The sequence below is a fragment of the Pteropus medius genome, unplaced genomic scaffold (genome assembly GCF_902729225.1).
Source record: "Pteropus medius unplaced genomic scaffold, Ma_sr-lr_union100, whole genome shotgun sequence".
In the NCBI taxonomy this organism is placed as follows: Eukaryota; Metazoa; Chordata; class Mammalia; order Chiroptera; family Pteropodidae; genus Pteropus; species Pteropus medius.
Window position 1 is genome coordinate 32,465,078 of NW_024344378.1, and position 14,129 is coordinate 32,479,206.

A 14,129-nucleotide genomic window follows, 5' to 3' on the forward strand; every position below is an offset into this window, starting at 1 on the left:
TCTACTGTATAAAATATCATCCTTAAAAGTAGAAAAGTAATTGATAACATAAGTCAAAGTTCATTTGCATTTTAATTTATAACACATTTATTTCCAGGTAGAATTTTACCTTCTTGTTTTAGGGGAGAGGAAGTAGAAAAAGAACTAATATTTAAACATTTTAACAATATGAGAAGTAAGGCCTGATACATTCTGTTTGGCTAAGAAGAACCAGTTCAAAAGGAAACTGCTTGTCTAAAATGTCATTAGTTAAGCATGAATAAAGCATAACAGCATGTGGTATTTTTAAAATTATTATGAATATAACCTGTACTGTTTCCTTCAAAACTGAAAGGAAAAATTAATAAAAATTATCAATCTATTCTATCACTTTTAGATAGTGAAATAAAGGGATATCTCACAAGCTTGGTTAAATTAATGTCTAAAAATTAAAGCTGATACATAATGGAAACTCTAAATGGATCAAATTTACTAAATAATCAATGTCATTTTACTTATTCCATCAGCTTCTTTATAATCAAAATTTTATACTGGTTTTCTGACAGTCATTATTACCTGGAAGAGCTGACTATGGAAGATTCAAGTCACTGACTTTTGTGAGTTTCTCTTAGTGAGCAAAATAAGCAAAGTTACATCTAAAGTTGTTATAAAAGAACAAAAGTCAGAAATGTATAATATAATTATACTTGCTATAATTATTTTTTAATAAAAGCTAAGACACAGGAAACCACTTACACACTTCTCAGACCTCTTTTTGAAATTTTAATACACACAGGTGCCCAACATTAAGAGAAAATCACCAAATAATTGCCTCTATCATACAGGGGAGTAAGTGAGCTCATTAATTTTCTAGCAGCCTAAATAACTGTTCCCTTCTGTTGTGTAAATGAATACGATGGATGCAGAAATATTAGTAGAATAATTAGCGATGTCCTAAGAAATTCTGAAGCCCATTAAAGTACAATAATGCTAACTTCAATTTTACCTTCTCAATTAAACCCAATTTTAACACTTAACAGCATTAAGGGCTCACTTTTTTAAAATGTGAAAATATTTTAGAATGTTGGGGGGAAAATACTCAAATCTTACATTTTCACCAACTAATGTCAGTATTTCACGCTTTGCTTACAAGAGGCAAAAAGAACAGAGCTTTTGTTTCTTAAACTGCCTTAAGTTGGCTCTTGTCTTCTTAGAAATTACAAAGAAATCTTCATTTTAAAGCCTTTAAAGACAGACAATATATACAACATATGATAAAATATAAATGAGGAAAATCTCAGGTTTATCGATCTATTTATGACTACTCAAGATTCGTGCAAAAAAAGAGGAAAGAAATTGTTTAAATAAGGAAGCTTAGTGTTTGACTTTTTCATAAGAATATCAAAAAAGTTACCACAAAAGATAACAGAAAAAAAGAAAACTACAGACCAACATCTCTCATGAACAAAGATGCAAAAATCCTAAATAAGATCTTAGCAAATCAAATACAGAAACATATTAAAGAAGATTATACACCACGATCAAGAGGGCTTCATCCCAGAGGCACAGGGATAGTTCAACATACACAAGTCAATTAATGTGATACAACACATAAGCAAATTAAAAAAATAAGAATCATATGATCATATCAATAGATTGGAAAAAGCCTTTGACAAGATACAGCATCCATTTATGATCAAAACACTTAACAAAATCGGTATAGAAGAAAAGTAACTTAACATAATAAAAGCCATCTATGACAAACCCTCAGCCAACATTATACTTAATGGTGAAAAACTAAAAACTTTCTCTCTAAGATCAGGAACAAGACAAGGCTGTCCATTATTGCCACTGTTATTCAATATAACATTGGAGGTCCTAGTGAGTGCAATCAGGCAATAGAAAGATATAAAAGGCATCCAAAGGAAACAAAGAAATCAAACTGTCACTGTTTGTGGACGACATGATTCTCTATATAGAAAACCCTAAAGAATCCACAAGAATACTACTAGAAACAATAAGCAAACACAAAAAGTCTCAGGATACAAAATCAATGTTCAAAAATCCATAGGGTTCCTGTACTTTAATAATGAAGTGTCAGAAAAAGAAGTGGAAGAAATATTTCCTTTTGCAATTACAACAAAAAGAATAAAATACCTAGGAATAAATCTAACAAAATATGTGAAGGACCTATACAATGAAAACTATAAGACCCTATTAAAAAATATCAAAGAAGATACAAAGAAATGGGAAGATATTCCATGTTCTTGGATTGGAAAAATCAACCTAGTTAAAATAACCACATTACCTAAAGCATTATACAGATTAAATGCAACCCCCATCAAAATCCCATCAATGTTTTTTAAAGAAATAGAACAAAAAATCATCAGATTTGTATGGAAGCACAAAAGACCTCGAACTGCCAAAACCATCTTGAGATAAAAGAATGAGGCTGGAGGCATTACTCTGCCTGACTTCAAATTATACTACAATGCGACAATAATCAAAATGGCATGATATCAGCAGAAAAACAGACAAATAGACCAGTGGAACAGAATCAAGAATCCAGAAGTAAACCCATATTTATATGGGCAAATAATTTTTGACACAAAAAGTCAAAAACATACAGTGGATAAAGGGAAGCCTCTTCAATAAATGGTGCTGGGAACTGGAAATCCACCTGCAAAAGAATGAAACTAGACTTTTGATTATCACCACACACCAAACTTAGCTCAAAATGGATTAAGGGCCTGAATATCAGACCCAAAACAATAAAATGCATAGAAGAAAACACAAGAGCTAAACTCAAGGACCTTGGACTTAAAGAGGATTTTGTGAATTTGACCTCAAAGACAAGGGAAGTAAAAGCAAAAATAAACGAATAGGACTACATCAAACTAAAAAGCTTCTTCACAGCAAAAGAAACTATCAACAAGTTAGAGAGACAACCATCCAAATGGAAAAATATATTTGCAAGCAACTCTTCTGATAAGAGTCTAATATCCAAGATCTACAAAGAACTCAATAACAACAAATAAACAAACGATCCAATCAAAAATTGGGCAGAGGACCTGAATAGATACTTCTCTCTAGAGGACATACAAATGGCCAACAAATATAAGAAAGATGTTCAACATTGCTAGCTATTAGGGAAATACAAATCAAAACCACAATGAGATACCATCTCACACCTGTTAGAATAGCTATAATCAACAGGACAAGTAATAACAAATGTTAGAGAGGATGAGGAGAAAAAGGAACCCTCATACACTGCTGGTGGGGTTGCAAATTGGTATGCCATTATGGAAAACAGTATGGAGGTTCCTCAAAAAACTAACAATTGATCTACCATATGATCTAGCAATCCCTCTACTGGGTATTTACCCCAAAGACTTGAAAACCCATATCTGAAAAGATATTTGCACATCAATGTTCATAGCAGCATCATTCATGGTGGCCAGGACATTCAAGCACCAAAGCGTCCTATGATAGATGATTGGCTAAAGAAGCTGTGTACATATACACTATGGAATGTTACTCAGCCATAAGAAGAGATGAAATACTGCCATTCGTGGCAACTTGGATGGACTTCATGCTAAGCAAAATTAGCCAGACAGAAAAAGTTGAAAATCACATGATATCATTTACATGTGGGATATAAACCTAAAAGCAACAAATGAACAGGACAAACAAAAAGAGACTCATGGACATGGACAATTGACTACTGGTTACCAGAGGGTAGCGGGAAGGGACAAATGGGAGGTAGATAGGGTAAAGGGGGTCAAATATGTGGTGACAAAGAAATCTAACTATTAGAAGTGAACACATAGTGTAAACATATATTGCCTTCCTGTTAAAATATACAGGATTTCGTTAACCAATGTCACCATAAAACATTTTTTTTAAAATAAAATGAAAATTCTAAAACAAACAAACAAAAAATGGTCCCACAGTACAATGTTAATAATTCCTAATTTCAATATGTTCTTTGGTATTTGTATAGTTAAATAAAAGTTGATATAATTCAGAAATATTCTAATTAGCAAAATACAACTTTCTGTAGAAAGAACAATTTAATGATGATATGTAGAGACATACAACATAGTTTGAATTATAAAGACCTTTCAGGGGTTTAATTATTATTTTAATATAGTTAGAATTTATCAGAATTAAGAGTTAATTAGAACTGAGTTCACTCTTAATTTAAAGAGTGGTGCCAAATATCATGGGATAATAACTATTTTAAAATTAAGGAAAGAAAACTGAGCTGAAGAAAAGCAAAATGTTTCTTTTATTACTTTTTAAAGTTATACACTGAAATATTCTATGTTAAAGAAGGCATGAGAGTTCAAAATAAGAAAAACTTGCATTATATAATAATGGACACATTATTAAAATTTTATTTTCTTTTACTTATAAAATATTTTGGAAAATAAATATTATTACCTCAAAAATAATTGTTTTGTTCTTTTCTTCATTATTGCTGATATAATGACTAATTGTATATTCCTCAATAATGCTTTAAAATGAACTCTGAAATTATTTCTTTGAACTTTCATTCATGTGGAAAATATATTAATTGTGTTCTATTCAGTAGAAATAGCAACAAAAGAAAACACATGTACTATGAGCCCTTTATTTGAAGAGAAAATTAGTTTTAAATGTTGATTTTGAATCAAAAAATGTTGTTTTTACTAGAAGCTTACACAGATTTATAAAGCAGGGTTAACCTTATATTCATTTTAAATTTTAATTATTGTTCATTTTCTCATCTTTTAAAATTTGTTTCACTTGTTTTATAGATTAACTAGAAAAATCTTTTTGAAAGATAAAATTTAAATTTAAAGTAGAATACATAACTTTAAAAAAAATCCCCTTGAACATAAACTTTTAAAAACTTGATTTGTTCCCATTATTAGAGTATTTATCTCAGTGTTTCTTTAAGTTGTTGATGAATTTGTTCCACCTTGTTCCATAAAGAGATTTGAGCATTTAAACATCTTCAAATATATTTTTATAATTTTAAAGTAGACTATTAATGTTAGAAAATAAATAATGGCAATAAAATTCTAGAATACGAATAATGTATAAGAAGCTTACTAATCCCTCAATTTCTAAGTTTAATCAAAAATCAGGGGAAATGAATAATGAGGAATTTGAGAATTAAATCTGAATATTGAACTCTATGCAGTCTTTCTGATAATGTTTCATGGGTTATCTAATATGAGAGTAACAAGCACAAACAAAAAGCTTTACTACACAACAAACAAACAAACAGGAAAATTTTATCATAACTCTACTAAAAAAAAAGGAATATACCAAAAGAAAATAGAAGTCAATTTATAAACCTTTTACTTTGGAAAATAACTTGAGAACTTTCAAAACTATATTAAATATAAAATGCTACCATGAAACTAGTGTTCACCATTTCATTAAGTGTTTTAATCATAAATAAATGTTATATCTTGTTAAATGAGAATTTGACATCAAAGACAAGTGAACTAAAAGCATAAATAAATGAATGGGACTATAGCAAACTAAAAAACTTCTGCACAACAAAAGAAACCATCAACAAAACAAAAAGGCAACTGAGGAAATGGGAGAATATATTTGTAAATAGCACCTCTGATAAAGAGGTTAGTATCCCAAATACATAAAGAACTCAACTCATACAACTTATACAACTCAATAACAAAAGAAACAATCCATTTTAAAAATGAGCAGATGACTTGAACAGACATTTCTCCCAAGAAGACACACAAATGGTAACAGACATATGAAAAGATGCTCAACATCACTAGCTATTAGGGAAATGCAAATCAAACCACAATGAGATATCTCCTCACACCTGTAAGAATGGCTACTATTGACAAAACCTGATCCCTTTTCCCCTTATTTACCTCCCTGCCTCTACTCTTTCCCTCTGATAACCACTAGAATGGCTATTATCAACAAGATAAGTAATAACAAGTGTTGGAGATGTTGTGAGGTGGGAAAGTAAATTGGTACAACCACCATTGTTGGTGGGAAAGTAAATTGGTACAAACAGTATGGAGATTCCTCAAAAAGTTAAGAATAGAATTACCTTATGGCTCAGCACTCCTTCTGGGTATCTATGCAAAAAAAATTGTAAACATTTATACATAAAGATATATACACTCAAATGTTCACTGCAGCATTATTCATGGTGGCCAAGACATGGAAACAACTGAAGTGCTCTTTGATAGATGATTGGCTAAAGAAGATGTGGTACATATATACAATGGAATATTACTCAGCCATAAGAAGAGATGAAATTCTGCCATTTGTGACAAGAATGGATCTTGAGATGATCACGCTAAGTGAAATAAGTCAGATGAAAAAAGTTGAGAACCATGATTTCACTCAGATGTGGGATATAAAACTGAAAGTAACAAATGAACGAGACAAACAAACAAAAGCTGATAGACACAGACAATGGTTTAGTGGTTACCAGAGGGAAAGGGGAGAGGAGGGAGGTAGAAAAGGGAAAGGGGTTCAAATATATGGTGACAGAATTAAATTTGACTTGGGGTGGTGAACACACAATACAATATACAGATGATGTATTATTGAATTGTACACTTGAAATCTATATAATTAGTTAAGCAATGTCATCCCAATAAATTAAAAAAAAAAATGCTATAAAGCAGGGTGGTCAATATTACAATTCCATCTTGAGATGATATGAAAAAATATTAGCATTCACTATTGATCATTTTTAGATATATTTTTTATTTTTCGAGAATCATGTATGTAATAATAATAACTTATGAATCTATAATTGCAAAATTATTAAAACATTTTTGCTTTTCCTTTTAAAATTTTCTAAATAATTTCTACCTAATTATTCTTGCTGTTATTTGTAAAGACAAAAAGTTGTAACAACTTAAATGGCTGATAGACTTTTTTTTCAGATTTATTGAGAAATAATTGACATACATCACTGTATAAATAGAAAGCATATAGGCAGATGGTTTGATTTACAAGTGATTGTCATAATAAGTTCAGTCAATAGTCTTGTATGATGTGTCTAATATATTTCATTACTTCTTGCTTAATACAAAAATATCAGAAAATATAAATTAACTAAAATATTAAAAACTATCAATTTATAGTCATTACTATCTTTATATATGTCTTTATATGTAAAATGTATACACAAAGCATATGTATACACACACATTTTCTGTATGTAGAATTATACAGGGTTATACCATTTTTATGGTTTCCAAAGCTACTATTTTGTTATTAACTAGGCATTGAATTTTCTTTATTTCAAACAAAAGAGAGTACATTTCTACTTCAAACAAAACACTAAAGTAAGATTAAAAATTGTAATAATCAAGTAGTGTTATTTTAAAAAGTAGAAATATTTTTTAAAGGATACATAAAATCTATAAATTGTTGTAAAACCACCCCCGAAATAACACTAACATTACTGAAGCTTGAAAGGTAGTCACTAGGTAACATTTATATTTAATAAAATTGCTAGTGTTTATTTGTTTTGGCTAAAAACCAGCTTTAGCCACCCTGTATTTAATCTAACTGCTTTTGGCCAGCCTGCTCTAATCTAAGTAATTCTTTAGACAATGAAGAACTGGCATTGACAATGATCATGATGATTAAATGCAGATTTGGTATCAGAGCTGAAAAAGAGTACTAAATATAAGATTTTATTCAAGAAATATCTGTGAAAACATAAGAGATAATATGAGTGTATACCCAGTGTCCTGCACTGGGCTAAGCACTTTATCAATAGAGTATCTGGTAGGTAGAAAGAACAAAAGCCATTTTGTAGATGCCGCTTCAGAACCAGAGAAGACTTGGTAAATGACCCCAAATTACATCGTTGGTGAGCAGACCCTATAATCTTTCACTCCAAGGCCCAAGTAGGATTTGTCAATAAAGTGATTGCCCTGAGAGAAGTATGTGGTGGGGTAAAGATTTTTCCCAGACTCCTTGCTTCACAGCAAGATGACACCTGTATTGAAATGATAGATTTCATTTAAAATTGCAATTAATATTTTCCTTTTTTTTTTCCCTTCTGTGCAGATGTTAGCAGAGTCCAGTAGGAATTAAATTAAGGCAAGTAGCTTCATCTCTATATCTCTCTTTTAGGACAAAGCAGAACACACTCAGGAAATTGAGTTGTTTATATTCTTATCCTAGTGGTGCTGCTCCATCAAATGACATGTTGAAAGAGAATTCAATGTTTTAATTGCATTTAGTGCTAATCAAATAAATATAGGTGAGATTACACATTTTCATTGTGTTCTTTCTCTTTTCTCATTAGTTATCCCTAGTTTCCATTATGATTATTAACATAACATAAGATTAATATGCTCAGGAGGTGCCAGAAAAGATTATATGTCATGCTGTGATTCATTAAAGCCAGAGAAAGAACTGCTTCATTTCTCAACTTTTTAACAGATAATTCATTTCATAAGCTTAAAAGATAAATTTTCTGCTGTTTGGAACTTTCTATTAATACTTTTTCTTTGAAAAATGGCATGTTTTACTATATCTATCTACAAGGGGGAAATTTAACATTTTTATATCACTGGCCTTTTCTAGTCTGAGATTATTTTATTTTTTTATTTTTTTTAATTTTAATTTTTATTTAATTTTAATTTTATTTCTACTTTTTTTTTTTTTTTTTTTAGATGAGGCAATCTTTGGTTAACCTCACAGATTGCAAGGACCTTGTCAGGTTACAATCCCTTATTTTTCAGGTCTATAGCACGTGGTCTTCCTAGGTAGTCTCCCATACAAGTACTAACCAGGCCCGCCCCTGCTTAGCTTTTGAGATCAGATGGGATAGGGCTTGTTCAGGGTAGCATGGCCATAGACAAATTTGAGGTTGTTTTTATAGATAGCTTTAGTACAATTCTTTTTGGGGGGCGGGGGGGGAACTATTTAAGAAATTTTTCTGATTTGTTGATTATTTTTAAATTCTATTTGAGGACTTTAAGATTTTTTTCCACTTCTCAGACATGTTAATTCCTAGAAGATAGTCTCATTAAATTGTATGGTTTGCTAATGTGATCATGGCCCCAAACCCCACTTTATCTTTTTTCAAAAACTATTCTTTTAAAAACTGTTCTCTGGATAAATTGATGCTGGTTCTATCTGAAGGCTGAAATTTCTCCTAGCTGTGCTGTTAGGGTTTGTTTCTCAGAACTTCACACCTGTGTATGCAGAAATTATTTTTTCCTTAAATTTGTTACAGCTTTCTGAAAGGGAAATACGAAGCTATTGATAATTATTTATCAAATAAAATATGTACAAAATACTCAAAATACTGTGTTAATGCCATTTATTTTAAACATATAAATATGTCTCATAAATATCAATCTGATCCTTTTTGATATGAGGACTATGTCATTTAAAATATGTAAGTTAAAGTGGTTATATTGATTATATCTCAATGAGATAAGATTTTAGTAAAAATACTACTTCAAAAATAGAATTTGCATAATTATTAAATAATGGAGAAATGTCTCATATTATCTGTCAGCTTTTATAAATATTCCTTATTCTGCCATTAAAATAAGAAGAAAAATTAGTATTCTATATTGACACTAAAGGTGAATTCTAGAAAGATAAATCCACTATTTGGTTTCAAGGGCAATGATAAAATATCTGAACGTTCAATAGAATTGTGGTTTTAATAAGATGCGCACTGTGCATACCAAATTAGAACATTTTGAGTCTGAGATTATGTTATCTTATAGGTATAAAGAACTATTCAGATAAAATAACTAACAATGACTGTGAACATTTATTGAGAGATTTCAGAGAACCAAGCACTATACTCAGTGCTTCATAAACATTTTTTCATTTATACTCATAAGAAATTTGTTAGATAATATTGTCATCGGTGGCAGACCTGATGTCTACAGAATTTAAGAAACTTGTCCAAGGTTATCCAGCCCAGCAGTGGTTAAAAGATAAAAATGTAGGTTTGTCTTCATCATTTATGTTTTTGGAAAAGAGAAAGACATAGATTTAAATATTAAAACTTTGTTTTTATGGCCTTCATATTTTGTATTCATTAACCTTATTCTTCATGATCTTGGGATTTAGCATATTTATAACATTTGATTAAATTCTGATCAATATTGTCTTAAACGAAAGTTCTCTAGTTCCCTTAGTAATTGACAGAAGGAGCAGGAGCTACCATTCATTTCCTGCCTACAGATGTTCCTTAAATTTATTTATTTTTTGCACCTTTGGTCTCAGCCTCATTTCATGGTCTAATTTTAGCTCTAATCTAAAATAGTACACCCACAAAGAGCCCCTTCCTCAAAAGTGGTTGCCTCAGTATCAGCTGGCCTTTCTCTGCTCAGATGTTACTCCTGCAGTGTGTTCTGAGCTCACTGCCAGGGTTTTCTGTGTCTGAAAGGCACACTGTTTTTTCCTGTGATGCCTGTTCTTTGCTCAGTGACTAAATCCTTCTTCTAAGACTTCAGTCATCTGTTTCCGTTCATTTATTCTTCCTTTCCAGCTCAGATTCCTCATGAATACCCTGTAGTATAAAACAGCAGAAAGGCCTCTGCCTATACTCATGTGTCCTACAAGACTCATCAATCTGTTTTTGACCTGTGGACATGACCACTCAATTTTCAGGTCAAAAACCCACACTCTGGCTTACAATTGTGTATTCTGAGACCTAGAACCAGATAAACCCATGTGCTTTTTCAAATTAAGTTGCATTCCCTCTATAAACCCATCTTCCAGATCTAACCTATCATACTTGATATTGTCATCTCTCAGTAACCGCTACAATAATGCATTGCTCTATCTTCCCAAATCACACTTCCTTGATAGAAATCATAACAAAACTGTGTGGCATTGTTTAACTAAGCATTAAAAATAGATCATTTCTTAAAATTAACTAAACAAAAAACTAACAGAAAAATATGAACTCCTTCACTTTCGTCAAAATTATTTTATTATATCTTCCATGAAAAGCTTAATATCGCCAGAAAATTGAATAATTTTCCTTTTGTTTCTATACTTTAGAGATTGATAAACATTTTGATAATTTTATTTTTCAAATTATATCTCGGGAATTAACTAGCATCTAGATCAAAGAATAGAGCATTATAGGTCTCCCACTCAAAATAACAACTATTCTGATTGGATTAGTTTTTCCTGTTTTAGAACTTTATATAAATTGACTTAGGAAATTTGAATTTTTTTTCCTGAATTCATTTGCTCACATTATATTTCTAAGATCCATCCAAATCATTACATGTAGTAATATTAATTTTCATTGCTCTATAGAATTCCATTGCACAAATATACTATGGTTATTGTATCATATATACTGTTGATTGACATTTAGGTTGTTTTTAGCATTTTGATATTAGAAATAGTGTACATGTCTACAAATAATGGATTTTTTGTACATATTTGTTATCAGCACATTAGTGCATTTCTGTTGGATAAATACTTAGGAGTAGAAATTCTGAGTAAGGGGATATACATATGTTCACACTTAAGAGATGATGTTAAACTGTTTTCCAGAATATGGTACTAATTTATACCTCATCAGCAATGTCTAAGAACTCCAGTTGTTTTAAATTTGGTTTTGTCTGTCTTTTAACTCTTCTGATGAACATGTGGTGGTTTCTTGTGGTTTATTTTACAATTCCCTAGTAGTTAATAAAGTTGAATACATATATATATATATATATATATATATATATATATATATATATAATTGTTTTTATATCTTCTTTAATCAGTCCCTATTCCAATCTTACTTCTGTTTTTATTGTTTGGTTTTTGTTTTGTCCTGGTCGGTCTTTTTTTTTCTTCACTCATCAGTGCGTTAGAGTTCTTTATATACTCTGGAGATCTTTGATTTTAAGGCTGTAGTATATCTTGGGGTCTATTGGCTTCAGGTGGTAATAAAGTATTTCAAATTACTATACTGACTTTGTCTTTTTATATGTTACTGGGATCATAAAAGGCCATCATCATCTAGAAAAAAAAAATCCTGAGAACAAATAAAATGAAACAAATACAAAAGAGCTGTAAGTTTACGAAAACAAATGTAGTTACCACATCAAGATTCAGGATCTACTTAATCCATTGAGTTTTATTATTTGTATTCATTAGAATGTATTTTGGTGAAGCAAGACATTTCTTTGCCTATTTTTGAAAAAAAAAATTAAAGTCTCTGAATTTTTCAGATGTACAGTGACTTATGAACTAACCAGTGTAAATTATATTCTTGTTATATATATAATCTTGCTTCAAGCTTACTGATTTCATTAATGTAAATTGATTAGAACTACTAGGGAGTCACCATTCTTTATGACATATTTGGAATTATTTTTTTCATAATGTATTTTAAAGAAATCTAGCACTTTATTCTTATTGCTAATATAAATAGGCAGTTCAAAATGAAAATACATTTAGAGAAGTATGAATAAACATTTTTTAAAAGGCTTATTTTAATCATTTTTGTTTAGATTTGTGTCATAGTGTCAGGTCAGTACAACACAAAGTTAACTGGAGGTTTAAGAAATTATAGGACATTTTCAGACAAAAGTATTTCTTATTTGCCTGAGATGTCTTTGGGATTGTGTCTTACAATACAGTCCTTAATTTAAAAAAAATTCTAAGATTTTTAAACCTAGTATAAATATTCCAGACAGATCTCTACCAGATGATGCTAAATACAGTTCTTAAAACATAATATAGGAAAGTGCACAAAATTATCACTGTTCTACAACATATAAAATCTGCTACAAAAAATGCAAGCTTGATTCAAAAGATAATATTCTATATCATACTCTGCATTGTTACACATTTGATCATCTGAAAGACACTCAGGTATTAAATAAATTTCTAATGCTACTAGAGTGTGATCAGACTTTGAAATATATGCACCACCAGTGAATTTAGGAAAGGAAAAATGGTTTGGCCATTCATTGAAGAAACTGTCCTAATATATCATGTCCAATGGCTTGAAATCTGTAAAAAAGTCTTCAAACTTTTTACTTGTAGGAAAATTTCCAGTTAGGTGAACCACTTTTCATCTACTTTTAAGAGCTTGAACTTTCCTCATTCTCTAGATATATATAGCTTGGACAAAATAGTTCCATTTCTATTTTAAGCAATCAAATTTAAGACATTCTTAATTAACTTACATTCAAACTAATAAATGTAAATTGAATTATTACTATATGAATGAAATAGTTTTAGATCTCTCTTCTATGACAATAAAAAGACAGAAGGGGAAGAAAGAATAGAGAAGGGGAAGAATTAGTAAAAGAAATAGAGTAAAACTTAAATATGCAAAATTATCTTATCTGAACACTTCATTTGTACTTACAAAAATAAACTTCGGTTTGCCTACTCATACTAGTAGCAACAAAACTAAAATTTATACTTGTTAAGACCAGTAAAGACAAGTATGTATCAAAACTGGTACTAATACCTCACAGCTCTCAACTTCAACAGGGGGAAAATGTCAGCTTAAAATGCTCAGACTCTTGGAAACAGAGTAGTTAGTAGTCATCTGTTTGCATATACTCCACAGAATTCCAAAATAGATATATAAAGTCTTTTCTAAAAATATACAATATATAATAATATAAAAATAGCTAAAGGGAAAGAAAGCAAAGACTGCGACAGAAACCAGAGAAAAAGATATCACAATATACGTGTATTGCATTCAGCTTATAAAATTGCAAAGATGAATCAAATATTTGACTCTGAGGCTCCAGCAGATCAAAAGGAAAACATTATTAGCTACAACATGGGCTGTGACCATATAACAAAAATATATCAGTTGTTAGAAAAAAAAAACAATTTTCTTGACATTTGGTTTCTTCAGTGGGGTTAAATAAATGAAAAAACTGTGATAGATACATAACTTTCATAAATATATTATCAAATCTAAGCTCATAATTTTGACAGGAAGGGACATTTCTAGGGAAATGATGGGTCATGTTACTCTTAATTTTGTAATCGGGCCCAATAAAGTAACTGAAAGAATATTTTACTTATCCAAAAATAAAAAATTAATTCAAGTATTATATGGAAAGTCTTGATTAAACAGGTTAAAAGGTATGGCTATATGTAAAAATAAATGAGCATATAAAATTTTA

General features: G+C 30.3%; 1 protein-coding gene and 1 pseudogene across 2 annotated transcripts in view; both read right to left on the bottom strand.

The window, feature by feature from the left end:
• Window positions 1–14,129, bottom strand: part of PCDH15 (protocadherin related 15) — a 730,119-nt gene that overhangs the window by 59,863 nt on the left and 656,127 nt on the right. The gene's annotated exons all lie outside the window — the stretch shown is intronic.
• LOC120610108 (uncharacterized) lies at window positions 8,732–8,850 on the bottom strand (annotated as a pseudogene).